Source organism: Chaetodon auriga, chromosome 7 (genome assembly GCF_051107435.1).
Source record: "Chaetodon auriga isolate fChaAug3 chromosome 7, fChaAug3.hap1, whole genome shotgun sequence".
Classification (NCBI taxonomy): domain Eukaryota; kingdom Metazoa; phylum Chordata; class Actinopteri; order Chaetodontiformes; family Chaetodontidae; genus Chaetodon; species Chaetodon auriga.
In genome coordinates this window covers 1,420,001-1,432,500 of record NC_135080.1, presented here as the reverse complement: position 1 = coordinate 1,432,500, position 12,500 = coordinate 1,420,001, and the positions used below count along the sequence as shown (strand labels likewise).

General features: G+C 48.1%; 1 protein-coding gene across 4 annotated transcripts in view; it reads left to right on the top strand.

The window, feature by feature from the left end:
- LOC143323135 (leucine-rich repeat and fibronectin type III domain-containing protein 1-like protein) overlaps window positions 1-12,500 on the top strand; it is a 252,813-nt gene that overhangs the window by 177,434 nt on the left and 62,879 nt on the right. For all 4 annotated transcript variants that reach the window (XM_076734778.1, XM_076734780.1, XM_076734777.1 and 1 more), the window contains exon 5: window positions 2,585-2,678. The gene's annotated coding sequence lies outside the window, so the exon portion shown is untranslated. The remainder of the gene's footprint in view (window positions 1-2,584; window positions 2,679-12,500) is intronic.

Below are 12,500 nucleotides of genomic sequence, written 5' to 3'. Positions count from 1 at the left end.
CCGATGAAGAGTGCCAGTGACGGTTGTACTGGACCTTCGTCATCACATCGGTAATGTAGTGAAATGGCACCACTTGGTTAGGTTTCAGTAAAGATGGCAGTTTACTGATCTTGAAGTTGAGGTGAACAGCGGCCTCCTCTTTCCACCGCGTCACCTGACCTCCTCCTCTGCTCCCGTCGTAATCACTGCGACCACTAGAGGCCGCTGCCTGAGGACAAACAGAAATAACATGCTCGTAGCTCACGTGTCAGACACTTCAGGACTGAATGTCCCCGCCCTCAAAGACTCATCAGGTCTTTGTATGTGCTCCATCCAGTTTCTGGTCTGTTGCTCCCATCGAAGGGATTAAGACATTTTTCACATTTAGGCGATGAAGTTAGAAAATCTCAGCCTTTAAACCTTTAATACAGATGTGAAAACCAGCAGGGGGACAGACTGAAGGCGCTGGCTTGGTTTTACGGTCTCGAGACAAATAGCACATATTCAACAAGACTTGGTCTCAGAGCACGTGAACAGTGTGCAGCCATGTTAGCAGCTCTGCTTTCCCCACAGCTGCAGCGAGCTAACACGCTGACTTTCAGCACATGAAGTTTGCTTCTGCTTCGTCTGAGTTGATCTAATTGACGAATGTTAGCATGCTAACATTCATCAATTAGCACTGAGCACAAGCAGCTGTGGCTGATGGTGATTCCGTTAGTTTGGCAGGTATAATCATAAAGCAGAGTGTTGGACACACATTCATATTTTGGCCTGATGATGGCGCTAAATGAAAACTCAGTGCATGAGTGTATGCAGCTAATTTAATGCTAATCATTCTAACATTTTTCAGACACTTCCTTCTCTCAGCGCAGCAAACGGGCAGTTTGAAGTGTAGTTCTGCTGTTTCCTGGAAGAGAAGAGGAAGGTTTGATTTGTGTGACTGTTCAGGCAACATGGACCGACAGACTTTAACTTTGTGGGAGGCTGCCACTTTCCTCCACCCTCCTATCCCCGTCTCCATCTCCCAGTGTGCTGTTTCAACAGGAAACATATTAAGGAAGTGAGCACGGCACTACAAAATGGTACAACAGCTCAGCGCTGACACGCTTTCCATTTGCTGGAGATGAAAAAAGTGCAGTTATCGTTCCAATCACAAGCTCAGAGCCGAACTTCCATCTGTCACTGCGGCCAAAACTCCTCCAGAAGCTTGTTTCCAGCCGAGTGAGCAGAACGTCAGCCGAGCAGGCCGCAGACAGAGGAGGGCTGGACAGTCAACAAAGCCAGCCGACTCTCCCGTCCACTTATCTCTCCTCTCATCTTAATAAGACCAGAGCAGCAGAGGCATCCTTCCCACAAGGCCGTGCTGCCCGCCTCTGAACCACAGTCTCATTAAGCAGACGTATTGGCCTCTGCAGCACAGAGAGCTTCCTCTGGAGCCGACACTCGGCCGTCCCGACGTGCTCGTTTGAAACTGAAGCGTCGACATCCTCGATGTGTGCCATCATCGATATCAGTAACCATCGCCGGGGGAGGGGAGGAGGGGAGGAGGGGAGGGCGCCCTGCATTCATCCACACCGCTCTGCTGCTTTCTGTCCTGAGCTGAAGACGAGGGACGAAGATGTCTGGACGCAGTGAAGCGGATCCGGTTCGATCGTTGAATAGATCTCAGTCTTTGGTGGCCGTTTCGACGTTGGCCTGTCAGAGTTCAGGGACTCCTCTTCTGTCACTGAGTGAACTGATGACCCTGACTGACATTTTATGGATCAGTCAAATCCTGAATCAGTGCATGGCAATAAGACAATAACACAGCAATAAAAGCATCATGTGACACACAGATCAAACTGTGAGTTTTTCTTTTTTCAAAGCCTTTCATGCAGCCTGGCTCTGAAGTAAAATAAATAAAGTCTTATCTTAAAAACCCTCCAAAAAGATGAAAACTCGAGTGTTTATAGTCGAGCTAAAATTAAACTTTCAGCAGCAAAAAGAAGCTAAAATCACGTCATGTCGCTTTCAGTTGACTCAGCACAAAGTATCATGTCAGAGTTCAGAGTGTAGACATCATCTTAGCAGCGAAGGACGTGGTTGGTTGGATTAGATGAGTGTTTGTGACCGTGAACGAAGGACAGGTGTGTTAAACCGCCCCCATCGTTGTCTTCGGCTTTCAGCTGTTCTGTCAGTGTAAAGTTGTCTGAACCTTCGTAGCCAGGTGACAGGTGTTACTGCTAAACAAAGCGTGTGATGGATCACAGGTGAGTGTGGACGCTGGAGGCGTCCCTGCAGCTCCTGTCTCTCATCTGAGGGTCCGGACGTTTCCAGAGATTCATCATGAAATGTCTCTTTGATGAATGATTATCACAGTTTCTTTTCTGGTGAAATGTCTCAAAGCCTCAGTGTCTGTTCGTCACGGCTCGTCTGATTGGTCAGAGGTCCCTGCATCAGTAAACCTAAGGACGTACTTCCTGTGTATAAGTACACGTGTATGTGTACGGTGTATTGTCTGTGCCGTCATGAATGTTCTGATGTTTCACAGGAGCTTGGATGTGATTCAGATCAGTTCGCTTTAATTTTCCAAAATTCCAAAAAAAAAATTTTGTTTGTTTTTCAGGCTGTTGCAGATCGAATCGGGTCATCGCGTCACAGCCGGACTCGTTCCTGATTGGTTCCCCCTGATACAGAAACGCTGAAACTCTCCAAATCAGGTGAGTCTCCTTCATGTCAAGTCCTCTTTAAATCTGCAGAGGGAGCGAGTCCTCTTCCACGAGTCGGCCATGTTTCTACAGGAGCCCAGAGAGGACAAACCGGACGCTGGCTCCACAGAGCAGCTTCCATGTTTTTTATGGGGTTCGTGGTCATCGTAGCTTCTCCACGCTTTGAAAGGGAGAGTGAGGCGAGACGCATTGGTCGGTTGCAGTCTGCAGACTCACCACTAGATGGCACTGAATCCTTCACACTGGCCCTTTAAGTGTGACGATGAATCAGGTCTGAACAGACGATGTGATGGATTCGACCGAAGAGCTGGAGAATGTCTGAGGAGACAAAAGACTCAGTCTGTCAGCTTTTAGGTGTCAACACTCAAAAGTGGGAGTCGACTGCAGGAAGATCTGTGTGTCTGTCTGTCTGTCTGTCTGTCTGTCTGTCTGTGTGTCTGTCTGTCTGTCTGTCTCTCCCCTTCTCTCTCCCTCCCTCCCCCTCTCCCCCTCTCTCTCTTTCATCCCTCAGTAGCAATTTCAGATCCAGCAGTCGACACCTGCGTCTCTATTTGATAAATATTGAATCTGCCCGAGTTAGAAATGGATCCTTAACAAGGCCAACACACACACACACACACACACACACACACACACACACACACACACACACACACACACACACACACACAGTGTGTCTCACACACTGAAGCGAGCACAGGTTAGTGGGTTAGTGGTTGAACTTTGAATCTACTGGTTTTGATGCTGTCTGACAGACTAGAACATGCACACACACGCACACACACACACACACACACACACACACACACACACACACACACACTCTCTATAAACACACACAATAGATGGACAGCTATGTGTGTGTTGGTGTGTGTGTGTGTTGGTGTGTGTGTGTGTTGGTGTTTGCAGAGTTACTGACAGAGTACACCAAGAAAGTGTGACAGGCATGTCGATCTTCTGTGTCGGCCACCAGCTGTCTCTGATAGGTGTGTGTGTGTGTGTGTGTGTGTGTGTGTGTGTGTGTGTGTGTGTGTGTGTGTACAGGTGAGTTAGCTCTTTTTTTTGTTCTGCTCTTGTGTCTTTCTGGAAATGCAGCTGCACACATACAAACTCGTCACATGTTGTGTTATTAGTCTGTCGTCACTTTGACCTTTAATTCCACGATCAGGTACAAAAAATGATCCTGGTCCATAAAATAAACTCATCAGGCTCCACATGATGCTGAATCTACAGGAGTATGAACTGTGACGGAGGGCTCATGTGGGTGGAAGCATCCCCTCATACATCCATGCCCTGACAGTTGGGTGGAGATGCTCTGGCTGGAGGAAACACCTCCATGCACTGAATAACCCAATGAGAGATGAGGTGTCGTGTTGACAGGCTGCAGTTAAATCAACTATTAATGACGACTGAGTCAGCAAATAAACACACGGTTTACAACCAAAGACGTGAATCTTCTGTTAAACTGAGGACACAGAGGGACAAAACATGGTGACACTCATGTGATGCAGTTAATAAGCGCCGTCTCCGTCCTGTTTGTTTCCGTCCTGTGTGCATCTGTTGTGTGTTCTTGTGTGTTGGTACGTGTTCGCCTCCTGGTGAGGGAGGACACATCTGTATGCCAGCCAAAGACGGCCTTATCAAGGACATCCCTGCTGCTGTTAAAGCAGAGACGAGGACGCTGTGACTGCCTGCAGCAGCTGTAAAGCAGAGCAAGGCTTCAGCTCAGCTGCTCAGCAATAACAATGGTTTTATAGGCAATGAAAGCTAACAGCAGATAGCTCTGATAGCGTGTGGGTGGTTCCATCCGGGGCTAATAGCGTTTATGGGCTCTCGGATGTGAACGGGGTTGCGAGCGTAAAGACGTCTTGCCTCATTTGTTGCTGGTGATTCTTTAAAAGGACATACAGTAATGAGAACTTTTAGAAACTCTCAGATTTGGAAATAACTTTCTGTTACTGACATCCTTTAAGTCAGGATGGTGCAGGAAGAAGCTGCGAGCGTGGCTGTTAGCTTAGATCCAGAAGTACTGTCTGTACTCAGAACAAGTACTGAGACCAGATGTGTGTTCGTGTCCAATCAAAGGTGCAAAGAGCAGTGAAGTGCAGAGTGATGTACGTGTGTTTTTGGGTAAGAAGCAGAGTTAACAGTAAAGGTTTACTTTAAGTAGACGTGACGATGAAGCCTGCTGGTCCTGGAAGGCCTCAGAGGGCCGTCTGTGGTGAGAGGGGTCCCTGATGATGGTCTGAGACAGAGCCATTGCCACCGTGATACGGCTGTAAGGATGCTCTTGATGGCAGCTGACAGGTGGAGCAGAAGAAGAGATGCTGGTGTGCCATCTTTAGGACAGGACCTCAGTGGTGTTGACACCCAGTAACTTAAAGCTGGAGACCTCCGCCCGTGTTGACGACCAGGTTGTAGGTGCTGGACCTGCTCCCTGTCGGCCGACCGCTGCCGTCCGTAAACCTGATGCAGATGTAGGTGATGACTGGGAGTATTGGAGTGGACTCAGGACGCAGCCCTGTGGGACACCGCTGTTCAGGACAATATGTTTATGACAAGTTTAAAGGTCATGTTTTTAGGGGGAACTTGATAAATATGAAGACCTTAAATATGAAATGAGAGAATGTGATAACATTCACCGTCATGGTTAACACCAGTTTATCAAACAGATGATTGAATATTTGAGCTATCTGTCCGTCTGTCTGTCCACCTCTGGCTGATAACTGAGGGATTTTATGTCTCCGTGTCTCCTCCTCTGTGCTGTATGGCAGCATTCATTTTTAACGGCGTGATTGCTTTTCGGCTGGTAAACAGTTTGGATGCAGTAAGACTGAGTCTGCTCCCCAGAGAGGAGAAACACATTCAGACAATATCCACAAACTGCAATTTGACTGCCGATCGCTCAATTCACACAACAGAATCAAGCTGCTCTCTGCTGCCTGAATGGTTGCGTTAAAGACGCGTCCCAGAGCGTCCGTCCTTTGTGAACGCCGTCTTTCACACACTCGGCCATTGTTGAGGATTCGTGTGTCGCTCCAAAATTAAAAGCAGACTCTTCTGTCATATAGAAGCAAAACATTTTCACATGGCGAACGCCGGCGGAGGGAAGCAGCCCGCCGTGTTTCTGCTTCCTGTATTGGAGGAGATCTTTCGTCTGTGACGCCTCTCAGTCATCGTTACCCCGGCAGGGTTGATCGAGGCCAAGCTCAGGTCATGGGAAGTTGAAACCGTTTCGCCTCACATCCAAAGGGCGTCTTCAGCTCTGACTGACTGCTGGGGGGTCCCAGGGGTCTCTGTGGGGCCGTTTTCAGGGTCGTTGGTACCACCTGGTTCCTCGGCGCTCCTGCCTGTTGTAGCGGGGTTGTTGGAGTCGGCTGAGGCCGGGTGTTAACGAAAGGTCGCTGTTCAATCTCCTGTGAAGAGGTGACATGGCGTTGTGGTGGTGGTGTCATAGACCTCGTCCTCTGCCGAGGGACGGCCGTCTGTCCTCGCTCGACGCGGTCGTCCGTGTCAGTCTCAGGTGATTCTGACCTGATCAGAAGTGTCCTCCCTGCGTTGGACTGCAGACAGCAGCTCTTCTTGTGTTGGGGCATGCGGCCTCTCTGGTGGACCAGTTTCTGTCGTAGGGGATGTGGTGTTTGTTGAAAGTCCTCCTGAGTTTCTCAGAAGCTCCGGACTTGTCTGGAATGAAGATGTTGTTGCGTTTGTTCTTCTCCTCTGCACCACCTGCAGTGATGGGGTTCTTCCTGGATCTTGTTCTACTTGAGTCAAGTAGTTTTTGTGCCTCAAACTTATCAAACGGAGACTGAAAGCTAAAAAATAAGAAGTCATCTAAGTTGAAAAACGTTAAATTTTGTATTGACACAGACTTGGAGCAGGTCTCCTGTGTTTGACCCTTCATCGAGCACAGCCTCATCCCCAGGTGGTCTGCTGGTCCAGGTCTAAGGAGTCGAATAGCTGCCAGGTGCAAATAGTCCCTCTGTTTAGTTTTGTGGGTTTTTGATCCTCTTCTAGCCAAACGACAATCAAACTCTGCTTGAATGATGTTTTAGTTCTCATGTATGGGTGTGAAATGAATCATCCCTTCAGAAGAAAACACTCGGCTCTGGTCGCTGTAATTAAAGATGCTTTCAGGGAAACCTCCAAAATTATTATGTTAGAAATTAAAGAAACTGCTCTTAATTTTGGAAATGATTTGACTGCTGCACAGCTGCACATTTGGTTCATTAGTGGGAAGAAAACGTGTTCATTTAGTCCTCGACCATCAAGAGGAGCCACACAGGGACTGGAGAAGACGTCCTTTCAGACCCGGCCTCCTGCGCTCAGACATTTTCCACGTTAAACACAAACAGCCAAACTTTTTCTGTGCTGAGATGTAAGTTGGAAAAGTTTCAGTATTTCTTTCTAATAAGCTTCTTTTCTTTGCTTTGAAGCACGCTGATTAGTGATGATTTGAGCGTTTTGTCATTTCATCTCCAGAGGTTGAGAACAACAATGGTTGCTCCAGGAATATCTCCGTGTGTGATACGTATATTTTAGATGCTTTTGTACTCTGGGCTCTCATCATTTTGGATCTATTCAGACGTATTCATCCCAACATCATGTCGCCACATTAGAGAAGCCTCTTTGCCGCAGAGCTTTAGAGGGTTTTGGTTGCTGATAGGAGCGACGAGCAGGCGTCCTGAACAAAAGGCTCTCAGTCTGTGACAGATTTTAGCTCGCTGCTAATGGGAACCAGCGCTCAGAGGCCTAAAGCGCAGAGAAAACGATCATCTCCACTCGCTTAGAACAGAAACCACAGGGGATGAATAAATGAATGAACAGAGGAGAGAGAGAGAGGGAGAAGTGGTGGAAAAATAAAGGAGGATTTAATAAACGCAATGGAGACAATAAATTTGTGAAGTCTGTTATTAGTGCAGGTATTGTGTTCTCTGGGTTTTGATTTTACAGCTCTTGGATGAACAATAGAGCAGCGAGACTATTTATTATCACGATGTGTTCTCCGTCTGCACGTCCTCACAGCTCAGAGACGATCCACGCAGATGTAGATGCAGATACGGAGCAGCGCTGATTATCTTCACCTCCGCCTCGCAGAGGGCGGCGACGATCGCAGCGGACGGCCGCGTTCGAGATGCTGAAGCACCTTTTCCTCGGTCATGTGTGTATCACCGTCTCTGACGTTGGAAAGGAGACAGAAGGAAGGAGCTTTCTGCGGACACTCTCAATGCTGATTGGTTATTTAATCAAAAAGCTATTTGTCGTTAAGGTCTTAGGAGGTCGGCTTGAGTTCGACCAATCACTGATGCTCAGAGCTGCAGACAGTGGCCCAGTGGCTGCTGGGTGATCAGAATCACTGCACCCAGAGCAGGATTCAGTGTCCAGGAGCTGAACTGAAGCGCTCGTCGGTAGAAGATGGCTGCAGACTCCTTTTCCCTGATCTGTTGTCACTTGAGCTGCAGGTGAATGTGGCAGAAAGCTAACGTTTAGCAGGAAGTCGTTTCTGAACTCTCAAAGTTTTCAATTCTTTTGGTGACTTTGGACACAGATTCTTGTTTTCTCTCTTCTCTCATCCTGTATTACACCCTGTGGAGAAACTCTCTTTCATCTTCGCCTCTCACAGCTCGGTCAGAGTTCAGCTGCTGAACAACAGTCCTGCAGCTCGCGGGGCTTCAGGCCCAGATTCAGTAAAGGTTTGCAGAGGGAAGAGCGCTCACTACGTCCCCGAAATGAACAAATCAGACAGCCGTGCTTTGGAATAACTGCGAGCAGTGAGTGGAGGCTCCCAGACAAAGACCAGGCCTGCGCTGCCTCTCATGGACAAATGTGTGTGAAGCTGCAGCTTCTGCAGCAGTAAGGAACAATACATGTTACCATGAAATATCAGGGTACTGACTGAATCTGATCAGGCGTGAGCTGCTGTTTGCATGCAGCAGGTGCGTGTGGAGAAGCTGACGTCAGAGCGAACTGTGTTTTCCCTTCAGTGTTGAAGTCGATCGGCTCTTCAGATCTGTGTCCGTTTCTCATCCGTCACACCGCTTCGTGCTCACGGCCGCCGAAGACGACATCTTTACTCGTCTTCTTGGCGCTTCTCGTACGTTTCTTAGCAGCAAATTCTGAATGAAATCAGACTGTGCCTGAACAAATGAAGTAGAAAAACAGTTTTCTCCTCGCTCTCCTCCTCAAGGGCACTTGGGCGAAGCAGCTGTTGTTCTTCATTTAGGTTTCATTTCCAAGCTTCTGGCTGAACGACGTCCCCCGCTGCCTGAACAACAACAGAACAACGAGCTCGCATCAGAGCGCTTCCCTCAGAGATGATATCTGCTCCTCGTCGACACATTAGCTCTGTGTTTGTCTTGTTCCTCAGCCTCTTTTCTGCTGAGTCATTTCTCCTCCGTGAGCGGTGACAGAATCAGGTGTCTGTCCACAGAGACTCGTCTCTGCCTGAGCTGCAGGTTTGGTTACACGCTGCACCTTTCATGGACGGACGGCTCGGCCCTCGCCGAGCGCCTGTCGGCTGACGGATGCTCGCTTCCTTTTGGCGGCGACTCCTTTGAGGATGTTGAGGAAGTCACAGTTCACAGCACACGCAAACAGAGAAGAAGAGGCCCCGCTCGCCGAGGGTTAAACACCAGCAGACGGTCCAAAGCTGAACCCAGCACGTTCATTCGAGCTGTTTTCTTTTCCGATGTGAACCCTGCAGAGACGTCGTGTGCAGACCTGATTTTTCAGCTGACAGTCTTGTCCCACAATGCATTGCACTAAGAATGGAGGAGCTGCTCTTCCATATAGTGCACATCAATACGGACAACAGAAGCACGCTGCTGAACGGGGGAGCAGCTCGTCTCTGTTTTCTTACATTGTTGTGTTGTTTAGTGTGAGGACACAACGGAAACGTTTCAGAGATCCCTGCACTCACTTTGCTGCTTTCTCTACTAAATATTGACGAGCGAGCTCAGTTTTGCCAGAGCCTGTTGATGAGACGATCGATCAGTGCAGTTTAATATTCTGGAGCACAGCATAAGAAGTTTGACGGTCAGGTTTTCCTCGTTTGGAGACCCTCTTTGTTCCAGTGAAGTTAATACCACAGTGACAAAACGCTGCTTTAACTTTCAGGCAGAGTCCAGAAAGAGGCTGAAACAAGGCGCTGTGGCTGCAGCACGTTAGCGTCCTCAGCTCTGGCCTCGCGTCCTCTGTTATCACATACAGGTGTAATGTCACGCGTGTTGGCTACGGCCCAGCCTGCGGGGCTTCGCTGTCACGCTGCACCTGAACACAGCACCATAACTCCACCTTTGGTTAACACTGGTTTGGAAATGTGCCTCCTTCCCTCTTTAATGCCTCTTTCCTCTTTCTCTCCCAACTTTTCATAATTGGCGTTAAAGCAAAGACCAATAGTGCTGCTCAAGTTCTCTCCATTAAAACCCTTTAAATCCTCCCAGAGGGCCTCGTGAGCCCTTTGATGATTGGCTGGAGGTGAAGGACACAGGAGGAGGTCCGTGTGTGTGTGTGTGTGTGTGCGTGTGTGTGTGTGTACCTGTTTACACGCATGCCAGTGTGCCTTGATGTGAGCGTTAATCCGTCAGTGGAAGGTCGGAGCCTCTGGGCTTCCTCATTGTTGTTTAAGTGAGAACTTTTCCTCTCCGTCAGCACAAACACACGCGCATACACACACACACACACACACACACACACACACACACAGGAGGAGAGAGGGAGGTGCATGCTGGTCGCTCCGGGCCGGTAACAACACCTGGACTGATGCATCCAGCTGAATTCACTGCACTTCCACCGCTGACAGCTCACTGCACACACTCTATTTTTGTCTCTGCGTCTTCTTCTTCTTCTTCTTCTTCTTCTTCTTCTTCTTCTTCTTCTTCTTCTTCTTCTTCTTCTTCTTCTTCTCCGTCTCTTCTGTTTTCCTCTCTCCTCTTTAATCTCCCCTCTCTTTCTTCTTAGACTTCACTTAATTGATCCCAGTTTGGGAAATTCTTCTGTTGCAGCAGCAGGTTAAACACACATGAAGAATCAGGATGAGAGTAAAACTCAGAGAAAAGATGCTCTTTAAAGATATAACTGAGTATATAAATACATGTTTTTCCCGTTTCTGCATCATAAACTCGTCTTCACTGCTGTTATCAGTGCTAACACACGCTCACATGATCCAGCTCATCTTCATATCTGCTGCACTTTAAGTTGTTGTATATTTTTGCTCAGCTGTGCAGTAAAACTGTTTATGATCCATATTGAAATAGTATTTTTATAAACTACATACAAGTGCAGTTCAACATGACATTAGTAGTTTTTCTCACAGAACATTGGCAGTAGTACTTTTATGGCATGTAGTGTTTTTATGGCCTGTACATAATGTACTTATAAACGGCTGTGGCGGTTTGTGTCTCATCACGTGTTGATCGTGTCAGCGTCCAGCGTCGCTCAGTCAGACTCTGAGAAGACGTCTTTCTGAAACGCTCTTTTAGTCACGGAGCGGTCTGTGTGCTCACGTGATCTTTCAGACTCCACAGATCCCTGAAGGCTTTCTTCCCTTTCAAGGACGCTCATTTATCAAAGGCTGCCGTGAACACACGGCTCACGTCCAGCAGCTGAAGCAGAACGGCCGATCCGCCGTCCTGTCGGCTCGCCGTGGCTCAAATATGTTATCTGCTCAAATCAAGGCCTGGCTTTGCTCTTGCCAACATGTGGAAGCAGATGTTAGCTGGTAGCATTGTGCTTCATCTTATTTCATGTGAGAGCAGTGGCAGTGTTAGCAGACTGCCATAGAACGGCCTCAGTGTGTGTTTCTGATGGAGCATCAGGCTAACTGCTGTAGGCTAAAGTCCGAGAGGCTGAACGTGTGTTCGGTGCTCTGAGCGGAGGGGAAACGGACGCTTCGACGTGCCAAGGATTCTTCAAGTGCGGCGCTGAAGTGACTGTTTGACGTGATATTAGACGTATTTCCAGTGCTGTGACGCTCAGAGTGTTTGTGTGATGTCTGATTAAAATGTTTATTTGATGTTTTATGAGAAAAGTGAGAATATTTAAGTTTGACTGCGACTCGTTCACCCAGATTTCAATGACCTCCGTCTGATAAATAAATGATCTATTTTAAATGGGGCGGACATTCGCAAACACATCACACACACACACATGAACACGTACTGTCAGTGTAGATGTGTGTGTCTGTACACACTGTCTGTGTGTTTTTATGCGTCTGTCTGCATCTTTGTTTTCGGGAGGTGGACGGGTGCTGAGCAGCTGACAGAGCGAGAACAAAACAAGGTGTGTTACCTGGTGCTGTGTGACACCTGTCAGCCACCGTCCGACGTCCAAACACAGCCAGACTGACCTTCCCGCAACAACGGCGCGCGTGTCCTGCTGTGCGGAATCTGTGTGTGCGCTCTGTTCCTCGAGCGTATGTTCAGTGTCACACACACACACACACACACACACACACACACACACAGGTGGACAGATGGACCGGCAGGTAAGCAGACAATGGAAATTTCCATGACAGACTCGCAGGAAGGCGAGTGGAAGGTCTGATGGAGGAAACACAAAAATACATAAAGTCAGAGGTTGAATTAAAATTTAACTCTGCTTTAAGGTGTTTAGTCGGACTGAACTTTGGGCCTGAGGTGCCAAAAACTGCACTTCCTCAAACGGCCACTTGAGGCTGCCTCTAAAAGCGAGTCAATCCCCAGAGACCCCCACATTAAACATCCAACTTACAGCAGAAATAAACATTCACAGCCTTGATGACAGCTGAACAGAAGCAGCTCTGACATAAATCACGTTAAAGCTCACATGGCCGCT